An 8,337-nucleotide genomic window follows, 5' to 3' on the forward strand; every position below is an offset into this window, starting at 1 on the left:
GATACGGCTCCGGAATCCGACACGCAACCTCCTTCGAAGGAAGGGGGTATGCCTATTCCACAAGTGACCCCTGTCCAAACAGGGGCACCAGATGATCTGCTGGAAGCGCTGCGAGGCGCTTCCATTGCGCATGAGCACTATGGTCTTATGAGCACGGTGATTGAAAGGGTTCAGTCCGTTAAGAGCGGACTAACCGAAGCCTGCAGCAGCCTGCTGACAGGTTTTGAGGTAAGCGACGCAAAAGGAGAAAATCCCAATATAGACAGTAGCCCCTGAGACACTGTCCGGTGTTCGGAAAGAAAAGCCGGACAGAGGATCAATCCTTTTATTGCAGGAAACTAACTAAATTGGTCTGGAATAAATATGCAGGCGTCGCTGCTGGCCGTGGCCTCACGTGCTGCCGAAGTCTCCGATCTAACACGGAGGCTGGAGCAGGCCGAGGAGGAGCTCGGCCTGGTGAGGAGGCAGCTCCAGGAGAATCAAGGTATGTGATAACCCGAGAAATGTTCGAAAAGAGTAAAATGTATATTGGCCAAAGTGTCATGATATGTATAGGAGCGACGACCGAGGCCGAGGCCCTGAAAAAGGCCCTGGGCGAAGGTGAGGGGAAGGCTGTCAAGGAGCAGGCTGTCCGTAAGAAGCTCAAGGCCCGGGTCAACGAGGTCCAACATGAGCTCCATGACGTGGTGAAGAAGTGTGAGACCTTGGAACGTGATGTGTCGGCTAAAGAGGCTGAACTCTCCAAGGCTCGCCAGAGCGCAGAGACGGCCCGGAACGAGGCCCAAGGCGCCCTCCAAGAGATCCAAGAGGCGAGGAAGATCACGGCGGGTAAGGCATTCAGTATGCAAAGAAAATATGCAAAGAGGAAGTATCTTTTACTAACACGGATTCGGAGTTCTCCAGGAGATTTTGCTGATTTGCCGCGAAGTGTGTCCGACGCCGCGGTGTTCTTCCGAGCCGAAGAATGGAGCTCCACAGAGAAGCTATTCTGGTCGCAATATCTTGTGCCAGAGCATCCTTTGCCCTTCACCGATTAGCTGAAACAGCTAGTGGAGCTGCATAGGGTGGCCGAACTGGCCATGAAGGATTTGATAATTCGGCTATGGCCAGCCGAAGCTATGCCCGGCAGCTACTTCGGACTCGTGAGGCAGATGGTGGACGCCTGTCCTCGGCTGGATATCGTTAAGCGATCGGCCTGTATTGAGGGTGCATGTATGGCCTTTGCCCGTTGCAAGATGTGGTGGGCGAAGATGAACACCGTCGAGCTGGCCCGGGGGCCGCCCGAGGGAAAGGAGCACCGCACACCCGAGCTCTATTTCGCGGTTGTCCTGGAGGGGTCTCGCATCGTAGAAGCGTAGTGTGGGAAGGACATTATTTTTGAATGAATACATTCGTGTTGTCTTTGCCTTGTATGAAAAAACAAAGTGGGTTTGTAATATAATGATTGTAAGGTTTTTAATTTTATCTCCTGCGTGGCCGTGTTATAAGAAATCTGAGAGTTGGCCAGTCATCGGCTTCTGCCCCCACGTACGTAGTACGGAGGTGTTCGGGATGGAATCTAAACAATCTTGATCCAATTGTATGGTCCTTGAAGGAGTTGTTTAGCGCAACGAACCAGGAAATCAGACTACTCGGCTTTAACGCCCTCACTTAGCCATAGGAGCTCGACAATAAAAACATGGACGCAGCCCCTAGTTTTCCGAACTAGGGTGCCACAAGCGTCTGATCGGGAAGTACCGATCCTTCGCACAATGCGGAAGAAATCTCCAACGATTTGCAACCTCCGAACAGCTGACCGGCTCTCGCTGCATCATGACAGTCAGTTTTTGGCTTTCTGTATTGAGGTGCTCCTTTGGATAAACCAGGGCACAATTGCTGTTGTTCTCCCTTTACTACCCTAGCCGATATAGCGAAACGTAAGGTAGTAAGCACAGGAGCCGGGCAACCCAACTATTGACCAAAACATGATTCGGAGCCAATTCATATAATGCTAAATCCAGGGTGCCAAACTATACTATGAAAAGTGTTCGGACTTTGTTGCCTTATTGTGGGGCGCCTCGGAGCCGCTGGTAAATATGAAACGTACCAAAGTGTACGGGTGCTAGAAAATGAATTATTAACGAAAAACAGAAAGAAAGCAGAGGTGATATCTTGGGCCCTTAAACTTGAGCCACGAACTGTTTCCATTATAATTGGGTTAACGCGTCAAAGCGCAGTAATACAAATAGTGCGAAAAGCGACCAGCTATTTAACATGCCATGACCAGAGGCGAGCTGCGTGTGGGACCTGACAACAGGTAGAGTGGTCGTTAATTTGACCTCTCGAACTTCCCCCGTACGTTTGTGCTTCTTGCCATCCTGGTATTTTTATCCTTTGACAGGACTAATAATTAGGCCGTCCAAGAGGGCCTATGCAAAAGAAACCTAGAAAAGGAAAAAGGAAATAGTGAAAGTGTATGTGTGTCCGGGATCGATCGAGCCGAACTGCGGATCACAAACTAGCTGTGCCTCCGTCGATGCCCACGGGATTTCTAGTGCGTAATTATGCACGCGCGGTACGAATGCCACTACCCGATCAGGGCTGGGACGGAGGCCAAATCGCTAGTCGATCTTCTTATGAGCTGCTATGTCCTGCTGCAGCGTAGTCCAGACCCTCTTTACGATGTCCAGGGGCTCGGCAGCCGAATTACGGTTCTGCTTGAGAAGGCCGCTCTGTACTTCTGCTGCTAGGGCGGCGGTGTGCTCCTCTGTACGGAGGGAGCGTTCCGTGTTTCCGTTGACCGTTATGACGCCGCGTGGACCTGGCATCTTAAGCTTAAGATAAGCATAGTGCGGCACCGCGTTGAACCGAGCGAACACCGTCCGTCCGAGCAGTGCGTGATAACCACTGCGGAATGGGACGATGTCGAAGATTAACTCCTCGCTTCGGAAGTTGTCGGGGGATCCAAAGACAACCTCTAGTGTGATTGAGCCCGTACAGCAGGCCTCTACACCTGGTATGACTCCCTTGAAGGTAGTGTTCGTTGGCTTGATCCTTGACGGATTAATGCCCATTTTTCTCACCATGTCCTGATAGAGCAGATTGAGGCTGCTACCACCGTCCATGAGGACTCTCGTTAGGTGGAATCCATCAATGATTGGGTCCAGGACTAGTGCGGCTGATCCGCCATGCCGGATACTGGTCGGATGATCCCGACGATCAAAAGTGATCGGGCATGATGACCATGGATTGAACTTGGGAGCGACTAGCTCTATCGCGTAGACGTCCCTTAGTGCGCGTTTGCGCTCCTTTTTGGGGATGTGTGTAACATATATCATGTTTACTGTTTTCACTTGAGGGGGAAACTTCTTCTGTCCCCCTGTGTTCGGTTACCGGGGCTCCTCGTCGTCGTCCTTGCTTTGTGATCCCTTTTCCCTGTTCTCGGCATTTAATTTGCCAGCCTGTTTAAAAGCCCAACAGTCTCTGTTGGCATGATTGGTTGGTTTTTCTTGGGTGCCATGTATCTGGCACGGGCGATTGAGTATGCGGTCAAGGCTGGATGGTCCCTGATTGTTTCTCTTGTATGGTTTCTTCCGCTGGTTGGACTTGGAGCCACTGAATCCGGCGTTAACTGTAGTGTCGTCGGTATTATCACCATTGCTTCGGCGTTTGTGTCTGTTACGTCGGAGCTTGTCGTTGTTATTCTTAGCCTCGGAGGGGCCTACTGCTGTGTTTTTGCTGTGAGCCAACCAACTATCTTCACCCGCGCAAAAGCGGGTCATGAGTGCCGTGAGTGCTGCCATAGATTTTGGCTTTTATTGGCCGAGGTTGCGGGCGAGCCATTCGTCGCGGATGCTATCTTTAAAGGCCGCTAAGGCTTCGGCATCCGGACAGTCGACGATCTGGTTCTTTTTAGTTAGGAACCTAGTCCAGAACTTCCTGGCTGACTCCCCGGGCTGTTGAACTATGTGGCTTAAGTCATCGGCGTCTGGCGGCCGAACATATGTACCTTGGAAGTTGTCGAGAAAGGCCTCTTCCAGGTCCTCCCAGCTGCCAATAGAATTCTCGAGAAGACTATTTTAGTGGGAGGTATTTGATGGCATGAAGATCTTCCCCCCGGGCCATGTGGATTTGTAGAATAAAATCCTCGATCCATACCGCGGGATCGGTTGTTCCATCGTATGATTCGATGTTTATGGGTTTGAACCCTTCTGGGAATTCATGATTCATTACTTCATCAGTGAAGCCAAGAGGGTGTGCGGCGCCTCTATATCGGGCCACATCGCGACTTAGCTCTGATGGAGTCCGTCTGCGGCATTCAGCCCGGGCGTGATTGGGTCTATCACGTCCAAATAGGTAGCCGTCGTCGTGTGTCAATGCACGTCCTCGCGATCCGTAGATTGATCTTGTATGTCCTGCTCTACTGTCCAGGTCTTGACGAAGGTCATATGTATAGTCCCGAGCTGTCTTATCCCTGCCTTTACGGCGAGGTGGGACAGTCTGGTTTTCGGCTCGGGTTGCAGTTTTATCCCGACCGCGCGGTGGCCGATCAGCCGCGTTGCGTGATGCTGGTGCGGGATCTGGTGCCTCATCGTCGAACTAAGGTAGTAATCTTTGCTTCGGGTAACTTTTGGCTGGGCATTTAAGTCCGTATTCCTCAGCTGCCAGGACATCGGTCCATCTGTCATTGAGCAGGTCTTGATCAGCTTGAAGCTGCTGCTGCTTCTTTTTCAGGCTCCTCGCGGTGGCTATTAGCTGAAGTTTAAAGCGCTCCTGCTCCAGGCGCTCCTCAGGCACGATGAAGTCTTTGTTGCCGAGGCTCACCTTCTCCTCGGAGGGCGGACGGTAACTACCGTCCTCCGAGTATTCTTCTATGGCCTGTTCGTCAGGGCTGGCATGCACTGATTCCTGATTGTCTTGTTCGGCAGTTTGTTCATTGGGCTCTTCTATGTCTTCGGCACCATCCGGAGTGTTGTCATCTCCTGTGCCGGTGTTGTTGTCCCTGCTGCGGCGGGATTTAGAGCAGCGCCGCTGATGCTGGCGCTTTGGCTGTGTTTTAGGAGGGTCCTCCTTTTCTGGGTTTTCTTTGTCATCGCCACTATTATTTTTCAACGTATCTGCCATGTAGACGTTATATGAGGAAGTGGCCATCCATCGTCCAGTGAATGGCGGGTTTTGGCCTCCTCGTCTCTGGCATCGTCATCCATACCGTCGATGTCTTCGGAGTCATAGTCAAGCGCGTCGGTTAAGTCTTCGACAGTGGCTATAAAGTGGGTGGTGGGTGGGAAGCAAAATTCTCCTTCATCATCAGCCTCCAATTCGAACCAGACATAATTTGGCTGTGAGTCCCCACCAAGGACAGATTTCTCAACGAATTTAGCACATCGCCCAAGGGCGAGTGTTGGAAGATGTCTGCGGAGCTGAATTCAAAGATCGATAAGCGATCAAGTTCGGCGTCCGCGGATGCACATGGCTCGGAATTTATGACCAAAAACGAGTCCGGAGTTCCAGTGACAAAGATGTCGTGTGAGTTTAGGTCTATGTTCGGCTCCAACGCCGTGGAATTTTCGGCTTCCACGGTGGGGTTGAGCCTCCCGTCCTTGGTCGACGCAATATGCTCCGGATCTATGGCCAGAGCAGTTACAGGAGCAATCTCCTGGATGCGGCTAGATGACAGATTTAGGTCGTGTTCATCTGGGTGACTAGGAGCGGTCGCCGCGGTCTCGAATCCGGCGAAGATCAAATCTCCACGGATGTCCGCGATGTAATTCAAGCTCCCAAATCTGACCTGATGGCTAGGGGCGTAGCTGTCGATCTGCTCCAGGTGGCCAAGCGAGTTGGCCCGCAGTACGAGGCGGCCGAACACGACGATCTGTCCGGGGAGGAAGGTTTCCCCTTGGACAGCATCGTTGTTGACGATTCAAGAGGCCATCAAACCTTTTGAGGACAGCACAGTGGAACTCTCAATGAAAGCACCAATGTCGGTGTCAAAACCGGCGGATCTCGGGTAGGGGGTTCCGAACTGTGCGTCTAAGGTCGATGGTAACATGAGACAGGGGACATGATGTTTACCAGGTTCGGGCCCTCTCTATGGAGGTAATACCCTACTTCCTGCTTGATTGATCTTGATGAATATGAGTATTACAAGAGTTGATCTACCACGAGATCGTAATGGCTAAACCCTAGAAGTCTAGCCTGTATGACTATGGTAATGAGTATCTCCCCTTCCCGGACTAAGTCCTCCGGTTTATATAGACACCGGGAGGATCTAGGGTTTTGCAAGGTCGGTTACAAAGAAAGGAATCTACATATCTGGTCGCCAAGCTTGCCTTCCACGCCAAGGAGAGTCCCATCCGGACACGGGTGCAGTCTTCGGTCTTCATGTCTTCACAGCCCATCAGTCTGGCCCATGGCTAATAGGCCGGACGCCCGAGGACCCCTTAGTTCAGGACTCCCTCAAGCTCCTCGTCAACTTCTCCAACAAAGAGTACAAGCCAAAAGCCGAGCACATGGAGGCATACCTCGAGGATAAGGATGGCAATTTTACCCATGGGTACGGGTATCCGTGGGTACCGTACCCGCATGGGTAGGGTATAGGCATAATTTTATACCTACGGTTAGTACCCATACCCTACCCGTTAAGTAATGGGTAGGGCACGGGTATAGCCTTTTACCCATGGATATACCCATACCTTACCCATTCATACTGACATGTGAACCTACCCATGATTCAAAAGTGTACCTATGTTAAAGTTGTGTCATGAGCTTGTGAACCTTGTTAAAGTTGTCACCAACTGTAAATTTGAATTGAGATAATTGCCATGTACTCAATTATTTGTTATTGAGTTGAGATCAATGTTTTTTTGTCAAATGTGCTACAGATGAATGTGAAAATTGTGAATAACTTGTGTACTGTTTGATCTACCCGTTGGGTACCCAATGGGTATGGGTATCTGTTGGGTATGGGTACGGGTAAAGATTCATATCCTTGGGTACGGGTATGGGTAGAATTTTGTACCCATTAACTACACGGGTATGGGTATGGTATTGCTCAACCCGCCACATACCCTGCCCATTTCCATCCTTACTCGAGGAGGTATGCGGGATTGAGAAACGATTCTTGGGCTTAGAATTGCAGCATGTGCCACGAGGCACAAACAAGGAGGCGGACGACATCGCCAAGAGGGTGTCCCGGCATCTGCCTCAGTAGCCTGGCGTCTTCAAGGAGCGTCTCTTCAAGCCATCGGCAGCTCCCCCCGCTGTGGAGTCGGCACCACCTCAGGAGGATCTCCCCCAGGCTCCCCCGGCGGGCGCCCCAGCTTGTGGCCCGATATCCGGATCCCGCCTCCTCCTCGCGCTCGAGCCTCAAGAGGGGTGCTGGACTGAGGAGTTCAAGACATACCTGCTCCAGAGCACCCTGCCGGAGAAGGAGGAAGACGTGGAGCGCATGGCTCGCCAGGCTAGTGCATACTGCATCCAGGATGGTGAGCTCTACCGGAGGCGTCCAAACAACGTCTCTTTACGGTGCATCTCCAAGGAGAAGGGGGTAAACTACTGGCCAACATACACGGTGGGGACTACGGGCATCACTCTTCATCACGCACCCTCATGGGCAAGGCGTGCCGCAGCAGATTCTACTGGCCCACGGCGCTCAATGATGCCACCGAGCTGGTAAGGTCCCGTGAAGCCTGCCAGTTCCACGCCAAGCAGATCCATCGGCCTGCTCAGGGCCTCCAGACCATCCCGCTCTCATGGCCATTCACCGTCTGGGGGCTGGACATCTTGGGGCCGTTCCCTCGAGCGCTCTAGGGCTACCGCTACCTCTACATCGCCATCGACAAGTTAACCAAGTGGGCGGAGGTGGAGGCCGTCCGCACCATCCCAGTCGGCTCGGCTGTCAAGTTTAATAAGGGCCTCGTGAGCCGGTTCGGGGTTCCTAATCGCATCATCACCGACAATGGCTCACAGTTCACCAGCAATCTTTGCAAAACATATTGTGCTAACCTTGGAATGCAGATATCCTACGCTTCGGTGGCACACCCCAGGAGCAATGGCCAGGCCGAGCGCACCAACGCAGAGGTCTTGAGAGGCCTCAAGGCAAGGACCTTCAAGAAGAAGCACGAGGCCTGCAGTAGGGGCTGGCTCGATGAGCTCCAGTCCGTGTTGTGGTCCATCCGCACCACCGCAACTAAGCCAACGGGCGAGACTCCGTTCTTCCTCGTCTACGGAGCTGAAGCGGTTCTCCCTCACGAGGTCAAGCATCGCTCCGCACAGGTCTTGGCGTTTGACGAGGCACGCCAAGACGCCACACGGGGGGTGGACCTTGTGCTGGGGGAGGAATGCCGCCGCTAAGCCTCG

Source organism: Aegilops tauschii, chromosome 7 (genome assembly GCF_002575655.3).
Source record: "Aegilops tauschii subsp. strangulata cultivar AL8/78 chromosome 7, Aet v6.0, whole genome shotgun sequence".
Classification (NCBI taxonomy): Eukaryota; Viridiplantae; Streptophyta; class Magnoliopsida; order Poales; family Poaceae; genus Aegilops; species Aegilops tauschii.